The 12,995-nt window shown below is 34.8% G+C and overlaps 1 pseudogene; it reads left to right on the forward strand.

Moving 5' to 3' along the window:
- The first annotated feature begins 7,647 nt into the window (after positions 1-7,647).
- Positions 7,648-10,454, forward strand: LOC109435080 (ribonucleases P/MRP protein subunit POP1; annotated as a pseudogene).
- The last annotated feature ends 2,541 nt before the right edge of the window (positions 10,455-12,995 follow it).

A 12,995-nucleotide genomic window follows, 5' to 3' on the forward strand; every position in this document is an offset into this window, starting at 1 on the left:
ATGACCATCCTATGAGTAGATACTATTATTATTCCTAGTTCACACATAAGAAATCTGTGTTCTAGTGTACAAAAGTGAATTAAAGGAGGAAAAATCAGATTTTTATAGTGTTTTCAAAGTATAATATTTCTAATACTGTTTGTGGTTTAAAAAGTTTTGTGAATAAAGATACTAAATGAGTGTATCTGTCTCGGCTTTTTTTGTCTAAAACGTACGAAGAAGTTTTTACAAACAGTTAAAAATAAAATTTTTGGCTAAGACTACTTCTTTATAGAAGTGGCAATCTTAGCAGTTTTATGCATCATTCTTAAGAAAAAATACTGCTTTTTATTTTTCCAAACTTTTGTTGTCAAAAAGGTTCCAAGTGTTCAAATACTAAAATGCCATGCTCAGACCTTAATACCCTGGCAAAACTATGTCTGTATAGGGTTTGCAAATAGGCTGATAGAAAGGGAAAATTCACTTTCTAGCCAGCATTTTTCTATAAACGAGGTCACCTTTCTTTAATTCTCTGAAGATAAAGTCTAAGAAAACTATATTTGGTCAGGCCAACTCAAATGGCAGACCAGGAAAGAAGCTATGAAACACAGCCTGACAGCATTGCCACAGCTCATTTCAGTTCTGTGTACCTACTGCCTACCCACCTGACTTCATTATAGAGAAAATCCACAGGGATTCAGGTGGAAAAAAAAAAAAAAAATGATACGGTCTCTGATCATTTGATCTATTTTGTGTTAGCCTAAGCTAAACTTTAATTTTTCTCCTCTACTAAAACCTTTATCAGCAAAACAAGTTCTATATTTCTAATGCACATTTGATTCCTGCAAGAGGTAATCTGATTTTGGCTACTCACCTGATGCAGTCTCATTTTGACTATAAAATTTGGAAGAGATAATGATTTATTATTTTCTCTAAAGGTGCATCTGCTCACCACAAAACATAAAGTGAATCAGCTGCTTCACATGATTTGTTCAGACAAATAATTTAAATAAACAAGACCAAAATAAGAACATTTTGTGTTTGTAATTTTTTCCATGATTCTTTACATTGGCATGCTGTATGATAAAAAACAAACAATCTAAGCACAATGGCTAACATCCTTTCTCTTTATGTCAACCTGAGAAAGAAACTGTTATATGAATTGAGAACCAGCTCTTGTGTAGCATGAATGTGACAACAAACTCCTTGAGCAATACTAATCTGGACTTCTTGTTATGTGGATGGGTAGAGGAACAGTATTTTCAGTGTATAGATATAACCTCAGAGAAGACTGTATATGCCTCATTAAATATCACACATTGTCCTATAAAGGGTTCAAACACATAATAGAAACATAAAAATAGAAACATTTCTAAAAGTACCAATGTGAAGAAAGGCTGGGTATTTTTATGGCAACATTCATAAAACAAAGTTAACTTGTAGTAATAATCCTGCCCTATAGAGACAGCCTAGATGTAGCATTAAAAACAATTATACTTGGATACTTCCAGTGGAGGAAATGGATTACAAAAATTTGTTGATGATAGACTTACTAGTTTCCAAAATGTTATTTCTTATCTTGATCTATGGTTTATAGAGTCACATAGCTAAGTCATGATAAAATACTTGTATATATTTGCCTATTCTCTAGGAATGAAAGTTTTTTTACCCCCTTTACTACATAAAAATTCCTATAAAATGAATGTGTAAAATTGTTACATTTTAAAAGTCTAACTACTTGGAGGCATAGTTTGTTTGATTCTATTATTTGGTGGTAAAAAGACAACCTTTATGAAGTAGTCTTTCAATAGATGCACACATTTCATTTCATGAGACAACCTTTCTTTTGAAGGGAATTTGAATAATCTAAGAAGACTATAAAGTATTAAAAACACATTTGTATTTGTATCTTTTAATTTTCAGTATCCCCTTACATCTTGAAAATAGTTTTTTCTTTTTATGTAATGGACTTTTTCTTGTTTATATACTAATTCTCCACAAATATGCAGAGTTTCACTCACTCCCATTTTTTAATTAAGTAGAAATAAACCTAATTTCCTTTATTCAATCACAAAATAATTTACTTAAAACCTCTTGTTTTTCTATGTGAACCACTGTTAAAATTGAGCAGCAATACTAAAATATAAATTAAATTTGGAAGTGGTAAGAACAGTTTTTGTTTTTGTGTTTGTTTGTTTATGTGTGTTTTTTTTTTTTTATGATTTTGCCTTTCTCTTTAACGGAATCACTCTTCTTAAAAAGAGCTTGCAACCCATCAAACACACCCAAGGAGTTTATTAAAATGATATGATCCCCATCCCAGACAAACCTCAAAATCTTAAGGCCTGCAGCCCTGGCATTCAATTTTAAATTTTTTCCCAGAGGGATAATAACACACAGACAAGTTTAATAGCCACTGAAATAAAGATATCAAGCACACCTAGCTGATCAAAACGATTAGAAGTGAAATCAAAGATCTACTTGTCACATCTATGTTTATCTCTAAATCATAGTTAAGGTAAAATCTATTTCATTAGGATTTGTAATTATAAATCAGCATAAAATTTAAGTGCCCATAAATTTAAACACATCTATGTGATGGGTTACCGTACAACAACAGATGTGTGAGATCATAGAGAGGGAATTCATTGGCTCTGACTCTCACCTTTATTTTCTCTCATTAGTTCTTATAATCTGTATGACTACATCTGGAGGAATAAATGTATCTATAATATTAAAAACATCCTCTAAATGTCTTCTTTTGCTTGGAGTTAATTTCAGAAAATAAAATTCATATAAGCCCATTAGCAAAATCTCACTTGGGATAATGACTCCTTAATATGAAAAATGAAATATTTATAGAATTTGTGCATTGATAATCTATACCACTGTTGCTAAAGCTACTATGCTTTTTGTTGCTTATAACTAAAAGTAAGCATAAATTTTATGAGTTAGAAAACATTGCTGAGGCTTTGAAATCTGATTTACCAATCAAAACCCTCTCTGAACTTCTCAATCCCCCATAAAATTTCTTATCTCTCTCTCTCTCTCCCCCCAACTCCCTCTCTCTTAAATACACACACACACCCCTTGATATTCTTTCTTTGATTCTAACTTTCTAGCTGGTAATTCTGAGCCAGACCTCAATGTAGACAAACTCTCCTCATTTTACAATATTATTGTTTCTCTTAGCTCAATTAACATAGGCTAGAATTTTTCAAAGGACACATAGCTATCAAGAATCAATGCAGTGGAATGGGAAGAGTATATGATTAATAACCTGACCTATATTTTCACTGTACGACTATGGACAAGTCAAATAAAATTGAGGAATCTCTATTTCTTCATCTATAAAGTAAAGCTAAATTAAATCTCCCCTGCCTATCTTATAGAGATTGTGATAAGAACAAATTAGATAATTTCCCTATGAACTTCAATGTTCTGGTGAATTTTTATTTGTAATTCAAATTTTAAAAAAAGGTTTCATAATGGAGACAACCTAAATTCTAATTTCTTTACGTGTGTGTGTGTGTGTGTGTGTGTGTGAGTTCAAAAATTTAAATCATTCATAGCTTATATGTGTAGTATAACTGGGAAAGAGTTTATGTGATAATAAATTTACATATAACTGGAGACATAAAAACCCAAAAGCAAAAATGAGTAGGCTCAAGAGATAGCAGCAGAGCAGAGAATCAAGTAGGATTTTCCCTTTATAAAGGAAAGTGTGGCAAATTTATGATTTTATAAGAAACACTAAGGAGTTTTTACCCAGAAGTAATGGGTGCTATATTGAGTGGTTCCCCTAAATCTGAAACTTTTGTTCTTCATAAGATACTATGATAAAAATTCAAAGATGGAGAGAAAATATTCTTAAAAATATGTCAAAAGATTAAATCGAGAATGTGAATATTAATCATAAGAAGACAAACAACCCAATACAACATAAGCAAAGATTTCAACAAATATTTCATTAAACAAGATATATTAATGACCAATAAATATAGAAAAAGCTGCTCAACACCATTGGTCATTGGGAAAATGGAAATTCAAAGCACAATATGATACCATGACACACTTATTAAAATGGCTGAAATTTAAAGGCCTCACAATAACAAGTATTGATATTGACATGAAGCCATGGTAATTTTCTTACATTGGGAGAAATATAAAATGTTTCGATCACTTTGGAAAAAAGTTTGACAGTTTTTTTTAAATTGCATTCTTAATTTTAAACCAAGAAAAATGAAAATGCTCATAAGACATACACATAAATATGCACAGGACTTTTATTCATAATAATTAAACCCTGGAAATAACCCAAATGTCCACCAACAGCTAAACAGATAAACAAATTAGAGTATTTTCATACAATGAAATACTACTATTTAGCAATAAAAGGGCAGGGTACCCTACAACATATGCAAAGTATAAATGAATCTCAAAAATATTATTTCAGTGGGGGAAAAAAAGCAGATTCAAAAGACTACATAGCATATTATTCCATTTACATGAAATTCTAGAAATTGGCAAAAACAACCAGAAGCAGACTGATGATGGTTGGCTGGGGCTGGGATCAATACAAGTGGAACAATACAAGTGGAATTTTGGGGGTAGGGTTCATAGAAAAGTTCTATAGCTTGTTTGCACTGGTGGTTAGTAAGTGTATAAATTTGTCAAAACATGTCAAAATGTAAAGTTAAAATGGATGCATTTTATTGTAAGTAATTTAAGTCTTAATAAAGTTGATTTATAGAACTCTTGTTTGGAAAGGAGGAAACAGAGCTATGATTTTGTTATATAAAAAGATTAGAACCCAGGTAAAAGACATATAACCAGAAAAATAAGATGCTAAAAACCATAATTCACATATCAATTATCAATATCTATGAATTAAAGTCCAACTTTTATAAAGTAAAAATTACAAAAGCTGAAAGAAAAAATATACAGAATGATACTGACAATTGAAATTATCATGTCACTGTCAGTTCAAGACTCAGTACATGGACAAAAAACAGTAAAAGATATAGAAAACTTAAGTATATTACGAGCAGTATAGGCAGTATACATCCCTATGATAAAGTAGAATACACTTCCAAGTCCACATTAAATATATATTAATTTTTTAACTATTTTTATTAAATTTATTGAGGTGACATTGGTTAATAAAAGTATGCAGGTTTCAAGTGTACAATTCTACAATACATCATCTATATATTGCATTATGAGTTCACCACCCAAAGTCAAATTTCCTTTCGTCACCATATATTTGAACCCCTTTACTCTCTTCTTCCCCACTCTTCTCCCCCTCTCCCCCCCTTCTACCTGCCCATCTACACCCCTCCCCCCAACCCGAGGTTTTGCTTGTCTGTCTTATTTGATTGTTTTACATCCCACATATGAGTGAAATCACACTAAATACTTTAAAAATTGAACACTTATTAGGGTCATAAAAGAAACCTCAATAAGCACCATAAATTAAAAATTGTAGAAATCTAATTCAAAGAAACAAACAAAAACCAAAGAAACCATCTTTCCTAAAAATGTGTGTGTGTGTGTGTGTGTGTGTGTATTAGCTTGAGTCATGGAGATATAAAAACTGATATTGCAGCCTTTCTAGAAAACAATAATAAAGATAACACACAAATTATAATCTATGAAGTAAAATTAAACTGGTGATAACAAGATTCATAATTTTAAATAATTAAATCAACAGAAGTTAGGAAGAAATAAAAATGAACTAAATAATCCATTAAATTTTCTTGAATATGAACAAAGAAGACAGAAGAATATGAACAAAGAAAGACAGTAGAAAAGTAGATAGAAAGCAGACTATAAGTTAGAAAGCAAAAAATCCAGTAAACTAATTAAACCACAAAGTTGTTTCCTTGTAGTCATTCAATTAAACAAAAAGGTAGCTAACCTAACTAAAGATAAATGGAAAATATTCAACTGTTAAAAAAAATGACAAGAAAAATAACCATTGAAACAGGAGATTTAAAAGTCTATATACTGCAAAATAAGTCAGACAGAAAAAGCAGAGAACCATATGATTTCACTGATATGTGGTATATAAACCAAAAGCAACAAAAGAACAAGACAAACAAATGACAAACAAAAACTCATAGACATAGACAATAGTTTAGTGGTTACCAGAGGGTAAGGAGGGAGGAGGGTGGTAGATGAGGGTAAAGGGGATCAAATATATAGTAATGGAAGGAGAACTGACTCTGGCTGGTGAACACACAATGGGATTTATAGATGATGTAATACAGAATTGTACACCTGAAATCTATGTAACTTTACTAACAATTGTCACCCCAATAAACTTAAATTAAAAAAAAAAGTCTATACTGCATTCATCTATTCAAATGTACTTGAAAATCAATACAAAATGGGTTATATTACAGAAAATTACAGTTTACCAGAATTGATTCAAGTGTAAAAGGAAAATATAAACAGAAAAGTTTCTATTAAAAAATGGGAAATTTCTAAAAATCTATTGCAATACTTGGCCCAGGGAATTTCACAGTAGAATTTCACAAAATCTTCAATGACCAGATAATCCCAGTGCTCTTTAAAATCATCCAACCAAAGAAAAATAAAGTTTTCAAAAGTCCTTTGTTGGTAACTAACTATAACACCAATACTCAAACTTGATATATATTGCTAAATATAAATAAAATAAAGATCAATCTGAATTCTAATGTCTATGCAATTATAAAATACGCAAAATTCTAAATAGAATACGAGCAAATAGAACTGAATAGTATATAATATCACATTACAAAATAATACATCTTGATCAGGTGGGATTTATTTCAGAATTACAAGGTTAGCTCAATACATACTTGAATTAAGCAACCCATTAACATACTTCTAAAGTTAAAAATAATATAACTATATTAAAAAGATATTCGACAAATTCAACACCCATTCTTGATTAAAAATAAACAAATTTCCTTATTTAATGGTGAAACATGGAATTTCTTCTAAAATAAAAAATAAGACAAAGATGTCTGATAACATTATCTTTTTTAGACATTTTATTAGCGATGTTAGCCAAAGCAATCAGTCAAGAGAAAACAATCAGAGCATTTGTATTAAAAAAGAAGTGAAGCAGTAAAACTTTTCTCTCCTTGCAATATCCTATACCTGGAAAACACAAGAGACTTACCAGAGAGAAGAAATTAATGTCCATTCTAATTATTAGTAAGTTCTTTATATTGTCAAGTTTGTGTCTCTTTAACAATCAGCAGTAGTTTTCACTTAACCCTGTGAAGCCCCACAGAACAAGAACAAGTCTAAATCTTCTTTCACATGATAGTTTCTTAATTTGAAAAAACACACAAAAAAACAAGAACTTTCACCTTTCCCCAAAGTCTGTTCTTTTTCAAGGATGCCTGTATCTTTCAAACTGTCTTTACATGGTTTTCAATCTATTCTTCATCCTACTTCTCCTCCTCCTCTTTTCTGATGGACTATTTTGTTAAGATCCTTCTTAAAATATTGTCATCAGACTAGGACAACATTTAGCAGGTATGTTGCTCAGCATGAACTAAGAGCTAGGCTATTATTGCTCTACTGAATCTGAGGATGAACATATAACTTATCATTCAAATTGTGATGCTTTTAAGAGTGAAAAGGGATGTCATTAATAATTATGCTGGGATGCGCCCTCCAGCTCGCTCACTGTTCACGTCATTTTGGAGACTGTGGCGGAGCCTTGTCATTCTGATCAGGAAGCCCTGGCTTCCTCCATCAGGTCGTCAAGTAGAAACGCCTAATGCAAGAGAAAGAAAACATGCTAAGAAAATGAGAAGCCAACCCACTAATATGACTTTATCCTCTGGCTTTGTGGCTGATAGAAGTGTAAAGCACCATAATGGAGGTGGAAAACCTTTCCGAGCTCAAAAACAAGAGTCTTTTTCTGGAACTTCACAACAGCGGCAAACCAGAATGACCCACTATTCACCACCTGAGCCTGATGTGAATGAGCAGTCTTCCTCCAAAGTCACATTTAAAAAAAAGGGAGGATGGAAAGCAGGTCCTGAGGGCACTTCTCAGGAGATTCCTCAGTATATAACAGCTTCTACTTTTGCTCAGGCCCCAGCTGCTGAAATCAGTGCTATGTTGAAAGCAGTAACGCAGAAGTATTCTAATTCACTGGTTTTCCAGACTCTGCCACAGCACATGAGATGAACAGCCATGAGCCACAATGTGAAACGCCTTCCTAGATGGTTACAGGAGATTGCCCAGAAAGTGGCAGAGAAAGCAGTACATCAGAAAAAAGAACATTCAAAAAATAAATGCCATAAAGCTCGAAGATGTCACATAAACTGGGTGCTAGAATTTAACTGTAGACAAAAGAAGAACATATGGTTAGAAACTCACATCTGGCATGCCAAGCGGTTTCACATGGTCAAGAAGTGGGGCTACTGCCTTGGAGTGAGGCCAGCAGTCAAGAGTCACAGAGCCTGCTATCAAGCTATGACAAATCGCTGCTTCCTTCAGGATTTATTCTACTACTGTTGTTTGGAGTGGAAAGGCAAAGAGGAAGAAATACTAGAGGCACTTTCTCCAATGTGTAGCATAGACACAGGATTGACTTTTGCAGCAGTTCACTGCTTGTCTGGAAAGTGCCAAGGTAGTCTCATGCTTTACCGGGCAAATAAATATCCAAGAGAAGTGTTACATTTATTTGGAAGTCTGAGAGGAGCCCTGGCGACCCTTCTAGAAGCAGGCAGTTGTGGATCTGGCTTCACCCAACTCTTAAACAGGATATTTTAGAGGAAATAAAAGTAGTATGCCAGTGTATGGAGCCCACCAAATCAACTGTCTGCATCCCCGACCCTCTTCAGACACCAAACCAAGAAAAAAGCCAAACTAAACTTCCTGATGAGAAAATTGGCAAGAAAATAAAATGGAAAGACGATGGGGAAAATGCTAAACCAATTAAAAAATTTATCAGTGACAGAACTAGAGATCCACGTCAATTGTATTCTTGGATCTCACCAACCACAGGCATTCTAATCAGTGATTTGATGATGGAGATGAACAAATTCTGGCTGATTGGTCCACTTTCCCACTCCATCCTAACTGAGGCAGTAAAAGCTGCTGCTGTCCACACCAGAGAAAACACAGAACACACCTCACCATTGGTGGACTGAAACCTGTAAAAATCCTGATGGCGTTTCCCTTCACCACAGACAGGAAGCCATATTTGCATTGTTGGGAGGAATAACATCACCAGCAGAAATTCTGGCAGGTACTATTCTAAGACTGACAGTTGGGGATCCTCGAATAAATTTGCCTCAGAAGAGGTCCAAAATTTTGCCCAATCCAGAAAAATGCCAAGATAATTAGAAAGTTAGACAGCTGCTTCTGGAGGGTGTGCCCGTGGAGTGTACGCATAGCTTTATTTGGAACCAAGCTATCACTAAGAGTGTCACAGAGAATAAAATCTCGGATTAGGATTTAAACCGGAAGAGAAGTGAATTGCTGGTGCCTGGGTCACAGCTTGTTTTAGGTCCCCATGAATCCAAGATACCTCTACTTTTGATTCAACAGCTGGGAAAAATGACTGGTGATGACCGAGGAGGCTGGGGGAATGGCTGGAATGTCCTGCTCCCAAAGGGCTGGGGCATGGCTTTTTGGATTCCATTGAGCTATCGAGGTGCAAGAGTTGGAGGATTGAAAGAGGCTATAATGCATTCTCAGTATAAAAGGTTTCCTTACATCCCAAGTGATTTTCCAGACTGCCCTGCTAGGATTCTGTTTGCTGAAGAGCAAGCCAAGAATCTTCTTGAAAAGTCCAAATGACGCCCTCCTGCAAAGCGGCCCAACTACGTTAAGCTTGGCACTCTGGCAACTTTCTGCTGCCCCTGGGAGCAGTTGACTCAAGACTGGGAATCAAGAGCTCAGGCCCAAGAGGAATCATCTGTAGCTTCCTCTCCAAGTGGTGAGGAGACTGACTGGAGAGGAGACGAGGTGCCTTGTGCTCCCACACCGGAAAAAATTCGTCAAGTGTCTGATGAAGTGGGCACATCGCTGCATGCCTGCAGTGAACCCAAAGGTCGAATGGACACAGAGTGTCCAGCCCAGATGGGCACTGAGTGGGCAATGGGCCAGGATGCCGCCCACAGGCACCTCTACATTCTTAGGAGTAGAGCATTTCTGAAGCAGCTGTCAGCCTGATGTGGGCCCAGTTCTGGGGACAGTTAGGCAGCTTGGCAAGTTCCCAGTAGGAACTGACCAGATAGGCTTGCCTGTCCCTCTTGGACCGCTTTCCCAGGGCCCTGGTGTGGGTCAGCCTGTCCCTGCTCAGGAAGGGCAGCCCCAAGCTGCAAACCATGATCTGTGTCCCAGCCAAGGAGGACTTCCTCCAGTTCAGTCAGGATCGGCTCTACTGCGTTTGCCAAGTACCACAATTGGAGAGTTTTGTTTTCTCCATCTTCTTGTTTCAGAATAGCACATGAAATTCCTTGGAAATGAGAATAAAAATTATGTATTATGCAAAAAAATAATAATTATGCTGGGATAACAGGACCAAAATGAGTCTGTCCTTTTCAGAGAGATCTTTGATTCCTCCCCTATTAATCTGCATTCTATATTTCCGTTAATGTAATCTTTCATTAGACTTCTCATTTTATGGGAAGTATCGTATTTACAGGTAAAATAATCCAGTCTGGCATATTTTGTACTGACAAGAATGGGTGACTTTGAATAAATTTATCTGAGCCTCAGTTTCTTATCTATAAAAAATGAAATAAATAAATTTTGAAGCATTTGTGAAAGGAATAAAAATTTTATATTAAAAATCAGAGTGTCACATTATTGAGGGCCTTCAAGTGACAGGCACTTTACATTCATTATCTCTAGTTCTCACAAGGACACTGTAAAAGATTTACAATGAAAGAACCGAGGTTCAGAGATAATAGGTGACTGCCCAAGCTATAATTGCTGGAAAGCAGTGAGAGTAAACTGCACCTGACTTTTTTGTGTGTCTTTTTAAAAACTTTGGGACAACCCAAATATTCAAAAATAATAGAAAATAATATAATAAACATTAATGCACTGACCATTCACTATAATAAATTATACTATTTTGCTGTGTTTGCCATATATATACAGAGGGTGCCAAAAAAAGTATACAAATTTTAAGAAAGGAAAAAAACTGTATTAAAATTATGCTGATGGTAACCACTTTGAGTACCTCTTGCAATTGCAGAAGTCAAATGTGACTTGTATTCATTCTTTGTCTGTATATATTGAGTATTACAATTTTAATACAATTTTTTCCTTGCTTAAAACGTGTATACATTTTTTTGACACCCTCTGTGTATGTATGTATGTGTGTGTGTATATAAACACACACAAACACTTATATGTATATATGTATACATATATGTATAAATATATATGTGTATATATATACACATATATGTATATATATTTTAATTAAATTTATATATAATAAATATATGTATATATGCATATATATGTAATATATATGTATATATGCGTATATATATATTTTTATTAAATTTATTGGGGTAACATTGGTTAATTATATAAATTTCAGGTGTTAATAAACAAGCACATAGATACAGGTGAAATCCCTCTGAATTTCTTATAAATTATATTCACTGTCATCTTCACTAAAAGTAACCACCAATCTTTATTTGTTATTTATTTGTTCCATAAACTACTATACAGTGTCATTTGTGTTTTGTCAGTGAACTGCACTTTATGCATTATTTAGCAATTTGCATTTTTTTCAACTTTATGCTTTTATGTTTATCCACTTGATACATGAATCTCTAATCTATTCTTTTTTTTTTTTTTCTGTATGTCTCCATTACCTTCTTGAACATTTAAGTTGTTTCCAGTGTTTAATAATCAAAACAATGGGGAGGTAAATACCCAATATATATCTCCTCTTGCCTATAGGTTGGAATCTCTGAGCTGGGCACTTCCCTAATCCTTCACAGACCTGAGTCTGAAACTTCCACCCATTTCTTGGTAGAAACAGCTACTCTGCAGGGAACCTCTGGTTTGTAGCACCAATCATGCTCACCCCCACTCAGCCATGTCATAATCTTCCCCATAAATTCATAAAGAAAACATCGCATATCAAATAGAAGTCATTCCAAATACACAGATCCATAGACACAGATCACACATGCACTTTTCCCTTACTAGTTTCTATAGTTATCAAAGTTTCTAATAAGAAATAAGTAAATTGGGGGCCAGACCGGTGGCTCAGGTGGTTAGAGCTCCATCTCCTAACTCCTAAGTCTGCCAGTTCGATTCCCACATGGGCCAGTGGGCTCTCAACCACAACGTTGCCGGTTCACTCCTCGAGTCCCGCAAGAGAGGCAGTGCTCCCTGCAACTAAGATTGAACACAGCACCTTGAGCTGAGCTGCCGCTGAGCTCCCAGATGGCTCAGTTGGTTGGAATGCATCCCCTCAACCACAAGGTTGCCGGTTCGACTCCCGCAAGGGATGGTGGGCTATGCATGCCCCCTGCAACTAGCAACGGCAACTGGACCTGGAGCTGAGCTGCGCCCTCCACAACTAAGACTGAAAGGACAACAACTTGAAGCTGAACGGCACCCTGCACAGCTAAGATTGAAAGAATAGCAACTTGACTTGGAAAAAAATGGCCTAGAAGTACACACTGTTCCCCAATAAAGTCCTGTTCCCCTTCCCCAATAAAATCTTAAAAAAAAAAAAAAAAGAAGGAAGAAGTAAATTATTTGATCAAGGGAATATTCAATATGGAAAATTACAGGTTTATTAATAAGTAAATTAAGAAATAAGTAAATTATTTGATCAAGGGAATATTTAAGACGGAAAATTACAGGCTTCAGTAAAATAAATGACCTTAAAATTCAGTACATCAATTTATGGAAATTGCATTTTCTATTCATTGCCTGAGCTCTAGTGAAATGCAACAATGACTATTTTTATTTATTTATGTTCCTAATATTTCACAGCCCTTGAACATATTTCA

This window comes from Rhinolophus sinicus, linkage group LG06, assembly GCF_036562045.2.
Source record: "Rhinolophus sinicus isolate RSC01 linkage group LG06, ASM3656204v1, whole genome shotgun sequence".
NCBI classification, from domain to species: Eukaryota; Metazoa; Chordata; class Mammalia; order Chiroptera; family Rhinolophidae; genus Rhinolophus; species Rhinolophus sinicus.